The 11,347-nt window shown below is 40.1% G+C and overlaps 2 protein-coding genes across 2 annotated transcripts in view; one reads left to right on the top strand and one right to left on the bottom strand.

The window, feature by feature from the left end:
- LOC101863440 overlaps positions 1–7,712 on the bottom strand; it is a 63,999-nt gene extending 56,287 nt beyond the window's left edge. Inside the window, exon 1 of the mRNA XM_013083298.2 lies at positions 7,045–7,712. The gene's annotated coding sequence lies outside the window, so the exon portion shown is untranslated. The remainder of the gene's footprint in view (positions 1–7,044) is intronic.
- Positions 1–11,347, top strand: part of LOC118477798 — a gene marked incomplete in the record, with an annotated part of 99,855 nt that overhangs the window by 41,101 nt on the left and 47,407 nt on the right.

Here is an 11,347-nt window from a genome sequence, read left to right as displayed (position 1 = left end):
CTCTCTCTCTCTCTCTCTCTCTCACACACACACACACACACAGTGTGCGATTTGTCATACATTTTATTTTAATAGTAACACTTGTCAAATAATATAAAATCGTTTGCCCAGCATCCCTACCAAACAAGTAGTACAAAGTCAAAAGAAATTCTAAAACACACCCAAAAAATCATGCAAGAAACCTAAAGAATGTTAGAACAAGTCACGTGACTATTTTCTCAAATCATTCAAGAAGCTTTCGAAAGCAGCCAAACCCATTAGACTCTGCTCCCTGAAGCTCATTCTGTCCACACTTCTATCCCTTTCATTTTCAAACTAGACTCTTTCTCTTTACTGGCTAGACATTCCCGACAGATAGACGGGCACAGCTTAAATATCACACTCACACCATACGCCGGGTCAGAAGGAAAAAAAAAACAACCAACATTATTTTGCATCGGCAATGACACACTCTCCGGATAAAAGCTGACAGTCAAATTATTCCCAACAAATTTACTTCTTCCTGTGGTAGAGAGGCGGGCCGCGTTGTGAGGCTCAGTTTTTATGCTCAACTGGCGGGGCGAAACTCATTTCACTCTCACTGCCCTACTTGTGCTATGAGTAATTTTAATACTTAATCGTGTGTATTCAGTTTTATCCTCTTCGTACAGCACACAACTATCATAACTTATAAACTTGTTATTATGTCTTCACCTGAACTGACAAAATGTGCAAATGTTAAAGACTTACTTTACTTTACTTTTCCGATCCAGCGGCCATTTGGGTTCTAGCCCTTCGGTCTGTCGATATGGCAAAGAATTGACAGGTTTTAATCAGCTGTGCTTTGTCGCTGTATAGAGTGTTTCCGATGTTAAAGACAAAAGTATATTGGTTGATTGACTTGAAACAAACTTTTATTCAAATGACCCCAATCAAAGGCAGCGAAATGAAAAGATTAGTAGAAAGCTATCATAATTCTTTTTCAAAGCAAAACATTTTCAAGGGCCGAAAGGACATAACTTCGAAAACATGAATTCTTTCGAACAAAAGTTTTAAAAATTGGTAAATTATAAAAAGAGAGAAAAAAGCTTGTTTCATAGAGTCCTTGCGTGCAGAAAACAACTGGTAATTTAACATTCTCATTGCAGACAAAAATCTGAAACAATTGTAAGCTAGATACACTTCACTTCCCAAAAAAGTGTATAAGACTCATCCAAACATTTAACCTAACCACATGAATGAATGCAACAATAAAAATTTTTAAAACTTCTACTGGAAACCATGAAACTGTACACAAAATGCTTTTTATTCAAAAACTAGTTTAAAAAAGCTTTTTGTCCATGAAGATCACGCCTGCGGTGACAAGGTACAAACACACAGATATTTATTCAATACTGCTGAAGCAGGACCTACAAAAGGTGCACTGCAAACATTTCATGTTGTTTTATAAATTTAGAATTAATTTAAAAGAAAAGTCCAAAGCAACAAAAAAAAACCCCCCAAAAAAAATAATTTTTTTTAAAATAAAAGACCCCACTACATAGTACCCTATGAAAAAAACCAATTTTCAGCCTATTAATTCTTTTGATTAGTTCACCTGTTAACCAGAAGATGGCACATATTTTCTTAGGTTCAATTCACTGAATTTGATTTACGTGTTAGGGCACATGTTTGTTTCATGTTCATTTGAGTATACAAGCATTTGACTAATTGACATGATACATGATGGTTTTTTTATACAGCCAAACACCAGTTACTCGAAATCGACAGGGATTGGAGATAGTGTTCAAGATTTCTGTAGTTTCGTCATGTCCGTTGAAGCCCCAAATACAAAGAAACAGAGAGAAAATATAGGGAGGTAAGGTAAAAAAGAACATTAAAATAATTGACATTGTTCGTTTCCTTAATGAACGTGTTGACGGAGTGAAAGCAAGAAGATGAAGGAAAGTGGACAGCAGAAAATCGCATGTCTGCACAGCAGACTCATCCTAAGACCTTCCTTTCCTCTCATTTCATTGGCTTAAAAGCCAGTCATGTGGTGTGGTTCCGTCCCCCTTGCTCTAACCTCTCCTTGTGAGACAATGACCACGTTTCGGCTGTCAATAATATAACAAAGAAACACCTACCGGCAGCCAGAAATGCTGTAAAGTCGGATCTTTAGTTGAAAATGCGAAGTGGATTTGTCCAAGATTCGAGTTTTGCGAGTTCCAAGTGTTCAGGAACTCCGAGAATCAATACAAACAAAACATACAGACGGAAACAGGACCGATTCAAGATACCCGATAATTCGAGATTTTGGTGTTCGAGATTCCTGGACTCCACTGTATATTTTGGTCATGATGTTAGAATGGATAGCGAGCGATAATAAATAGTAATAGCTTCTTGTTTTACTTTGCTGCTCTCAGTACTGCCTTCCAAAACTTTCAACTGAAAATCTGACAGCATACAACAGAGGCCTTGAATCATCCATCCTGTTAGTGGACGACAATGGTCTTTTGCAACAAGGGAACTGTATGTTTTTTATTTCTGAAAGTAAGGCCAGAAAAATAATTTTAACCCCATTTTCAGCCTATGTTATGCTGTTGTTCAGATAATATCTTATTATATCTTAGAAAATAAGGGTAACTGCGGGTCCAAGGAATTTGACCGAGCCGCTCGCCAGTATAGTGGGTTCCACCACAAGCCGCTGACAGCAGCTTGCCACAGACAAAGTAAAGAGTTAAATTCACCATGTTGAGCCATCCTTCAACTCAATGTTTAAAAAAATAATCAGATTTGTAATGCGAGAAGTCTTCCACAAGATGAACATCAAAGACAACATGATGATGCCTCAAAGCAGGAGGACCTATCTAAGTAAGGGGCGCTACACATTGGTGAAACATCAATTCAAAGGAAGAAAGAGAAGTGGGTTCATGCATGTACTAGAAGCCAATTAAATGCATGTGGAAATGAGGGGTGCCAACAGCAAGGCATTAATTACTGGAGACCTATAGTTAGTCAATAACAACTTTAAATATTAATATTGAACAAATGACCTTTCGAGCATACTGACAAGAGGTAGGTTCACCAAGCAGAGGACGGACAAGCCCATGACTTCAAAAAGGAAAAGCCTACCCAATTCAATCCACTGTGAAACTGGGAAGAGTCAAATGCAGCCAAAATGATATAAAAATATAACAATCTGAAAGACTAGATCTTCCAGCCATGTATATATTCATATTTGCGGTTCACATTGTTCTCACAAATATATATATACATTTTTTTTTACTCATTGCTATCCGTCTCATGGTGACATGTTATAAAAATACATTTTTTTCCTAGTAAAATTTTGTTTAGTATTTTGCATGCTGAACACGAAATGGCCTTCATTTTTGTCACAAATCAATTTATTGAGTTTTATTATAATTGATGTTTGAAAACAGAAAACTATTATATTGTGTTACAGTAGTAGTGACTAATGGCGTTATGCCAATCTATTTGACTTTTTATTAAATTTTAATAACATGGGGAGTATCAGGGGAGCATGCCCCCCAGACCTAAAAAGAATGGTGCTTTTTCGGTATTCCCACCCCCCTTATTTGAGCCTAGATCTACATCTAGATCTATACGTTCAATTTTGATTTTGTTTTTTCTTGAGAAGTTTTTCGGCGCTCGCAATTCAATAAGGTCATATATATATATGATGAGTGTCAAGGGGTGGGAGTCAACAGAGAAGTCCTTACAGGGAATCAGACTTACTCTGCTCACCTCTCTAGCTTCAGCAGCACAAAGTCTGCTTCGACCATAGGCACCCCGGAAATAGCGGGTCACAAGAGTGTTTGATAAACATGCAAAAGAAGTAGAGAGGAAAATGATGATAGTAAGGATTAGGAAAGAAAACACAGCAGTTCCCTGTTGTTGTTCAGGCACAGTTATGAGCATGACATAGGACATAGTTAGATCTGCCCATTTACAATGGCTAGCTATTCTCACCCTCCCCCCCCCCCCCCCCCGGTTAAAATAGCAAATAGCTCCCACCCCTATGTGGGCATGAGGCGAGGACTCCCCCCTGACCTTGGTGTCTTATCGCATGTGGTTGGGAACGAATATAATAATAATTATAATGTAAAATCATATTTTGCCTCTCCAGTAAAAAAAAAGGCTCACTATCGACACTGAGCGAGATGTGGGACCGGTCGCCAGCCAGACTATTCGTTGTTTACACACATAAGGATGGCTGGCCTCTCTGCACACAATACATTAAGGTTCAAGGAACAGAGAGCGTGTACGAACGTAACGAGACACGAGCACGAGACCATGCTCTTGCACGACGGTTGAAGGGTTGTAAAGTATTCAGACCAAATGGACGAGGGCATTAAATCATGTAAGTTAACTAGATCTAGATCTAGATTTAGTTTAATAGTTTTAAGCAATCCAAGGTCCTTTCTTCACTTTCATTTTTATTCTTTTCTTTTTTTCCCTTGCCTCTTCTGTCCCCTTCTTCTTCAACACTTGGAGTTAGGAGCAAAAATAGAGCCGCAGAGCCAAATGAAATTCTCCGGACCAGACGCGATCCAAAAGAGCCAAATTTCTGGGATTTGGCTCCAAGTTGACAACCCTGACTGTGACTAGATCAAGATCTAAATCTAGATGTATATGTCTGTTCGGACAACAACGAGATCCTGTTAAGATTAGCCCCGGTAACCTCAGCCCTGATCCCTCTTGGGCCATTTGCGGAAAAACAATGGAGGGGGTGAGAATAGCAAGACATAGAAACATAATAAATAGATCTAGATATAATAGATCTAGGTTTGGCCTATTCTCACACGCGGAGAGAATGAAAACTATTCCACTTACAATTCTACAGTGCACTAGAAGTTAGAACAAGAAAAATGTTCCCCCTTTGGCCTTTGGGTATGGCCTAAAGACATTGACAGTAAGTGGCACCGAAATCTAGATCTATCTAGATCTAGATCTATGCTCGCTCTGGGCTCTTGACTTTCCTGTGTGCTGTTGGCAGTGTTGGCCTGTGCCCAAGTTTTTAAAAACAATACAGGATAGGCTAACAGGGAATTAACCAAAGGCCTCAGTGGGCCTAAAAAATCTATATATATATAGATCTATAGATCTAGATTAGACCTAGACTTTAGATCTAGAGTCACGACCCCACTCGTGGGCCACTAAGCTACCCACGTAGGGAAAATCACTCTCAGACTCAAATCCAGTTATCAATGTTTTTCTTTTAGTGCTGTTATGAAGAGTAACATGCCCTTGGACCATTTGAGGGGTGTCCCATGCTTGGCACTTGGTATTTTATGTTAGTAATCCAACCTTTTTTGGGACAGTGTCAGAAAATCCTAATTACCCCCCAAATGGGACAGGCTCCTCACATGGGACACTAAGGCACCCAATATGGGACACCCCTAGTTTTCAGCTTGTTGGGACACTAATGTACTCAAACTCAACATGTAATTTCATTGCTTGATGTTCTGCTTTCATTTGTGCATGTAAATTTCATTTTCACTTTAAAACAGTGGTACTGATACACTGAACAATGACATATATATAGGTCTATTATAGTCTATATATAACATCATGCTCCCAACAAACATGCATGCTGTAACAATTTCACAACACATGGTGCAGGACACTTTTGATACTTGTAAATCCTCTCTGGACACTTGAGCAAACCTGGATCAACTTTGCTAATGTCTTGTTTTGCTTTTTTAAACCAGTTCAAAATTTTTTTCTTTTGTGACCGACGCTCTCTGGCTCCCATTAAGCGCTTGGGGTGTTCTGATTGAAATGGCATTCTTTTGTCTCTAAATAAAGCATACAATTTTAATACTGCTTGAAGGCTTCCCTAAAGCTCTTTTTTTTTGGGGGGGGGGGGGCTGAACAGCATCCACTGTAGCCTGGATGGCATCTTCAGAGTTGGCAAGGCGCTTTGATGGTGCCATAGTGCTGAAGAAAAAACTCCACTCTAGCATGAAAGTTCAGAGATCAATGCCAATTTGTCCCACTTAAAAACTCAAACATAAGTGTATCAGTACCACTGTCTCTCTCTGTAGACTGAGTGGTTACTTTCAAGAATTAACATTAAAAATTGTCCCATGTAACTTGAACAGAGTAGCTGATTACAATATAAGTTCAAAACTAAAACCATGTCGCAGCTGTCCCATATAGGAAGCCGTCCCATATATGGGTCCAGCAGTACTGGACCTGTCCCACATTAAAACCAATACCTTTAATGGGCCACCTGTCCCATGTTAGGGATAGGGGATAGCACTAGAATATTGAAAACTGGCCCATCTAGGGCTTCACACCCTGAACTGGGGAGCTGGCCCATCTAGGGTTCCATAGTGAAAGACAGTACCCCTCACATGGGCCAGCCAAAATCTCGGGACAGTGGTTGATTGGAGGAAAAAACCCTGGCTGACACTATTTTTAGGTTTCAGGAAGACCCTTTGGGCCAGTTGTTGCTATTTTAAACTTATGATGTCATTCACAGTACCTTTATGAACTTTCACACAAAAGAAATGAAAGTGGTAAAAATGGCGGCGGCCATTACTCGCCTACTCGACTGAGAAGAAAAAAAAGGTCTCACAAGAAAAGTAAAGTCACGAGAAGGCTGCCACTCTTGCAGATCCAAGAAAAATATGTCTAGATTGGATCTAAACCAAAACTGGGCTGCTGAAAGCCGCGAAATTTTAACGAGACGCGATCAAACCGACTAGATTCAGTCAGTGTCCCATTGAGGGAGGTGTCCCACGAAGGGGGTCGTGACTCTAGATCTAGATTTAGATCTAGATCTAGATATAGATTCAAGAGAATCTAGATTCTAAAACTCTAAAAAAAGTAAAATTAGTCCACAGTAGGCTATAGAAGCCTATCTTTATAGATTTCTAGACATCTAGCTAGAATCTAGATTAATTCTAATATCTAGATCTAGATCTAGATCTAGATCTAGATTCTAGTATAATCTAGATCTAGATCTATTCTATGATCAGTTTCCAATTGCAATTTTTACCCACCTCCTGCTCGTTACACCTCCACACATTTCCGACGATTTTAAAAGCCACTTACCAAAGTCAAAGTGTAGGCTAGATTCTTGAGTCTAGACTAAATCCCACGACAGTGACAGGCCCAGAAAGCGAAGAATCCAATATTTTCAGATGAAAAGAAAATTCAAGCACGTCCTTCAAGCACACAAACAAACTGAAATGTTTCTATCCGATGCTAGATCTAGATCTAGTTATATCCTCTTTGGGGAAAATATCACTTTCTCGATCGCACACCCCCGTGAACACACAGACTCAACACGGCAATGGTGCACACTTAAAGGCACCCCATGCAGCACGGTACGATAGATCTACAGTAGGCCTACAGTACAGGAGACCGAGTCGAGTCCAGTGGGTGAAAGTACAAGTCAAGAGGCAACAATTCTTCACAATCACTTCTACATTTTAACTACTCACTGAAAACAAGATACACATATCTGTCATGAAACATATACAGCAGACGAAATAGTCATAGATTCTAAATCGTATGAAGTCCAACGTCACTGAGAAAGCGCAACAAGTTTCCAACACAAGTAACTGTACACACTCAACAACTTCCTATGGCTGCCATTGCGATGACGTCATGTGGTGCATTTCGCATGCCAGTGATTGGTTGTTCAGTTCGCGAGTGAAAAGAGAGTGGCAAGGCCTAGATCCAGGCCTCTTGGAAGGCCTAGGCCGACTTTGGACGTTGTTAGCCTACAACAATTAGTGGTGGGCAAATTTGCCGGAAATGAGTAACAGCAAATCCCAGTACCAAATCCAGTAGATACTCCCAAATCCCAGTACCAAACCCAAATCCTGGGACTCATGAGTAGAGAGTATACTCCCCTTCTTGAGTCCGCTGCTCTGCGTTGAGTAGCAGGAGCAAAACCAAGTAGCAGAGCAAAACCAAGTAGCAGAGCAAATCCAGTACCACTACCAGTTACCAGTTACCAGTACCAGTAGGCCTAGGCCTAGCAGACGAAATCCCGTTGCGCGCTGCGCGACTGTGCACTGTGCGGGCGGATGTGCGACATTAGAACTTTCCTAGGCCTACAATAGTGCGGGTTTTGGAATTAATTGGCCTATCACAACATCACAACTTGAGGACTGGTTCACTGGGGGGGCTCTGGGCTCTGGGCCCTGGGCTAGGTTATGTTGTACATATCTAGATCTAGATCTAATAAATTCATTATTATTTGAATTAGAATAGTCGCGTGAAGAGATTTAGGCGGGTGCTTTTTAAAATGATGTAGATCTATGTTTTGGAGGAAATGAAGGGGGGGGGGGGGGGGGTCGTGGTCCCAGCTTTAATATGTTGGTTTAATTGTTTATTCAAAGATCAAAAGCTAAGAAAACAATTTAAAATATTCCTAATCCTAAACGTGTGTTTTTGTTAAGAACAATGATCTAGTCCCACATGACAAGAAGAACAATAACGAAGAGAAGCCAGGCACTGGCATGACACCACAGTGCAGGACATAGACAAACACATGGTTTAGATATACCTAGACACTAGACAGCTGCTTTCAAACACCCTTTCTTCATCCAATTAGGCCTAGGCCTAGCCTAATCTAGTCTAGATCTAGTTTCCCCACCAGCCCAAGCGAAAGCGATACAAACAACACCACCCTCACCCCTCACGTCATAACCTGTCGTCTCAAGCGCCCCAGCCGTAGATTTAGGATTTGCTTTCGTACTGGTAGTTGGTAGTGGTAGTGGGAGAGTGAGAGGCGACAAGGCCTAGGCCTGGGTAACTGCTCTGGAGCAAGTAGTGGGTGCGCAGAGCAAATCCCAAATCCCAATACCAGTTACCAGTTACCAGCCAAGTGAGTAGGAGTGTCCCCCCTTTAGAAAGTACAATGGACTCGTCCTTGCGTCGTAAGTTGGTGATTCCAGCTTATTCCAATGAATAAGGAGGGGAAACAAGTCCGTGTGATCAATTTTTTGTCGATTTAATGGTACATTTTTTGAAGGACTAGTTTACTTATCGCATACAAGATTTTGTAGTATTTGAATATTATTTTGAGATATTTCAGTTTAGAAATTAAGCAGGCATATATTTCAAAACTTTGTTTTGTTTCGTACTTTTCAAAGATTTGGGATTTGGGGTTCCAGGTTTTGGGTAGTCTCACTCACACTAAGTACCAGCAAATCCCAAAACCAAGTAGCAAATCCGCCCGCCACTAACAACAATCAAATATCGGAGTCTGAGTAACCTCACCGAGGTGCCGCATGAAACTCAATTCCTAAATTTGATGAGCATTTTCTTTTCTTAGACTGTTGGGATCGGTTCAGTTAATGTTTTATGGCTTGAAAAATGAAACCGATAATTCCAATGCTGCCAGAACATTGAATAGCTGAGTTATAAAAATGGAGTCAATAGAACACTCTTCTCTTATCGCTTCCAAAAATTATTGAATGTATCAAGAAAGGAATAAAGCTAGATTAAGAAAAGAATTAGTTAAGACCTTTGAATTACTTCCGAAATGTAAAGATGGGAAATGAAAGAATTGTGTCCTAACATGGGGAAATAATTTTGTTGGCCCCTCTCATTGATACGAAGGGACAGAACGCATGAATTACATAGCTTTTTTTATATGAACAGTATTACTTCCCTTGTGTAAAAAAAAATACGTCGTCAACTCCAACCCGAATTCAGCACTCCTGGGTTCCTTTGAAGCAAGAACAATGAATCGAATTATGCCCATTAGAACGTTACAGTCTCAGGGTCAGAGTGTGAATTTGGCAGAGGCAGGGCCAAAGCTAATCTTTAAAAACGTGTGATTTGTTTCCGACAGGATAATCTTTCTATGAATCCCCATTTGAACAATGAACAATAACCTTCCCTATTTGAACAATGAACAATAACCTTGAGCTAAAAAAGATCTTTTGTCTTTTTTGTTACACAATTTTGTATTAGTCTTTCTTCACCATTATTCTGTGCCTTCTATTGATTATTTTCTAATGTCATTCCATGACCGTCGTCCTGGGCTGTCCCTGTACTGCGACACGCGCTTTGTTTGATAATGCCAAAGAAAACCACTCAGAAGGTTATCGCAGCTAATAAATGAATTACGATAACTTTTACAAGACACTGTGGTGTCACACAGGTTTGATTTGAAGTGTAAAAAAGAGAAAATAATGGAATTTTACTGCATATTATAAGGATACAGTGAAGCACTTTCGAGAAGTTCTTATGACAAATTAGGAGAAACGAGAAAAAATATAAATTAATACAACAAACAAACAAACAAAATGTATGCAGCCTCTAGTCAGTAGATGTGCCGACTTATAAGAGTTCCTGAACGAATGTCTTTTTCTGCATGGCAGCCGCGACAGTAGAGTAATCCTTGGCAGTTTTCTTCCGACGGGCCCGTTCTAGCTCACGAAGAAAGCTCAGTCTGTAAGCCACCCTGCCGTGCTGATGGTGACAGCCCTCTGTCAGGAAGGGCCGGTGCTCAATTCGATACTGACTCTCCTTATCAATGGGAACCTGTTCTTCGGAACTGTCTCCTTTCTCTCGACACCAGCGCAGGGAGTTGATGATTAAGGAGGCGCCGAGATCCCGAAGGCGAGTACTCTGGGGATATAATTTGAAGTCTGAGTGAGGTGTTTATTCGCTTCTATCTATTGTCAAATTTTTTTTCGAGAATTCTAACGCATTAGTATGCCTATCCAATAACATACTCTCGGGGATAAGTGCAGTCCATAATACCAATTACTAATACTTAACATTTTTTTTTTCATTTGTCTATGGTGCTTTGTAAAAATGTAACTGTTTACCTCTTCACTGTCAGTATTGGGCTCTCTGTTTAGAATAGAAAGAAATTTCTGTGCAACTTAAATCTTGTTATAGGTAGTCGTAAAAACATGTTTCTTCTTCGCTTGATTTCTGTTGAGTTTGTGTGTGATAGATTCTTAACGTGTTGGGGTATTTTGTAGCGCTTCGGGAATCAATGGAAATCAGTCGACAGTGCTATTTTTGTTCGGTGACCAGAGGTTGAACACTACAGCTTTAGGGTATCTTCTCGGACCTATTTTCTCGTTTCTTTCTTTTCATGTTCTCAAACAATTGCACTAAGTATTCCTAAGTGGAAGTGATGGATTTTGTCCAGTCGAATACTTCAGCCCAAAGCAACATGGCTGTCGTTCGTATTGCTCCTGACTGTGAGGCTGTAATGATTACTATCACAACAATGATTGGAAAAAGAATTACAATTGCCTGTCACGGTCATGTTCATATCATGGTTAAGATAATATGTTGTTGTTGTTGTTGTTATCGATCCAGCAACAGCTGGGCTCTCGCCCTTCTGTCCAATGCCATGTAGTGATAAGTGCAGGTC

Source organism: Aplysia californica, unplaced genomic scaffold (genome assembly GCF_000002075.1).
Source record: "Aplysia californica isolate F4 #8 unplaced genomic scaffold, AplCal3.0 scaffold00223, whole genome shotgun sequence".
Classification (NCBI taxonomy): Eukaryota; Metazoa; Mollusca; class Gastropoda; order Aplysiida; family Aplysiidae; genus Aplysia; species Aplysia californica.
This window is presented reverse-complemented; position numbering and strand designations above follow the sequence as displayed.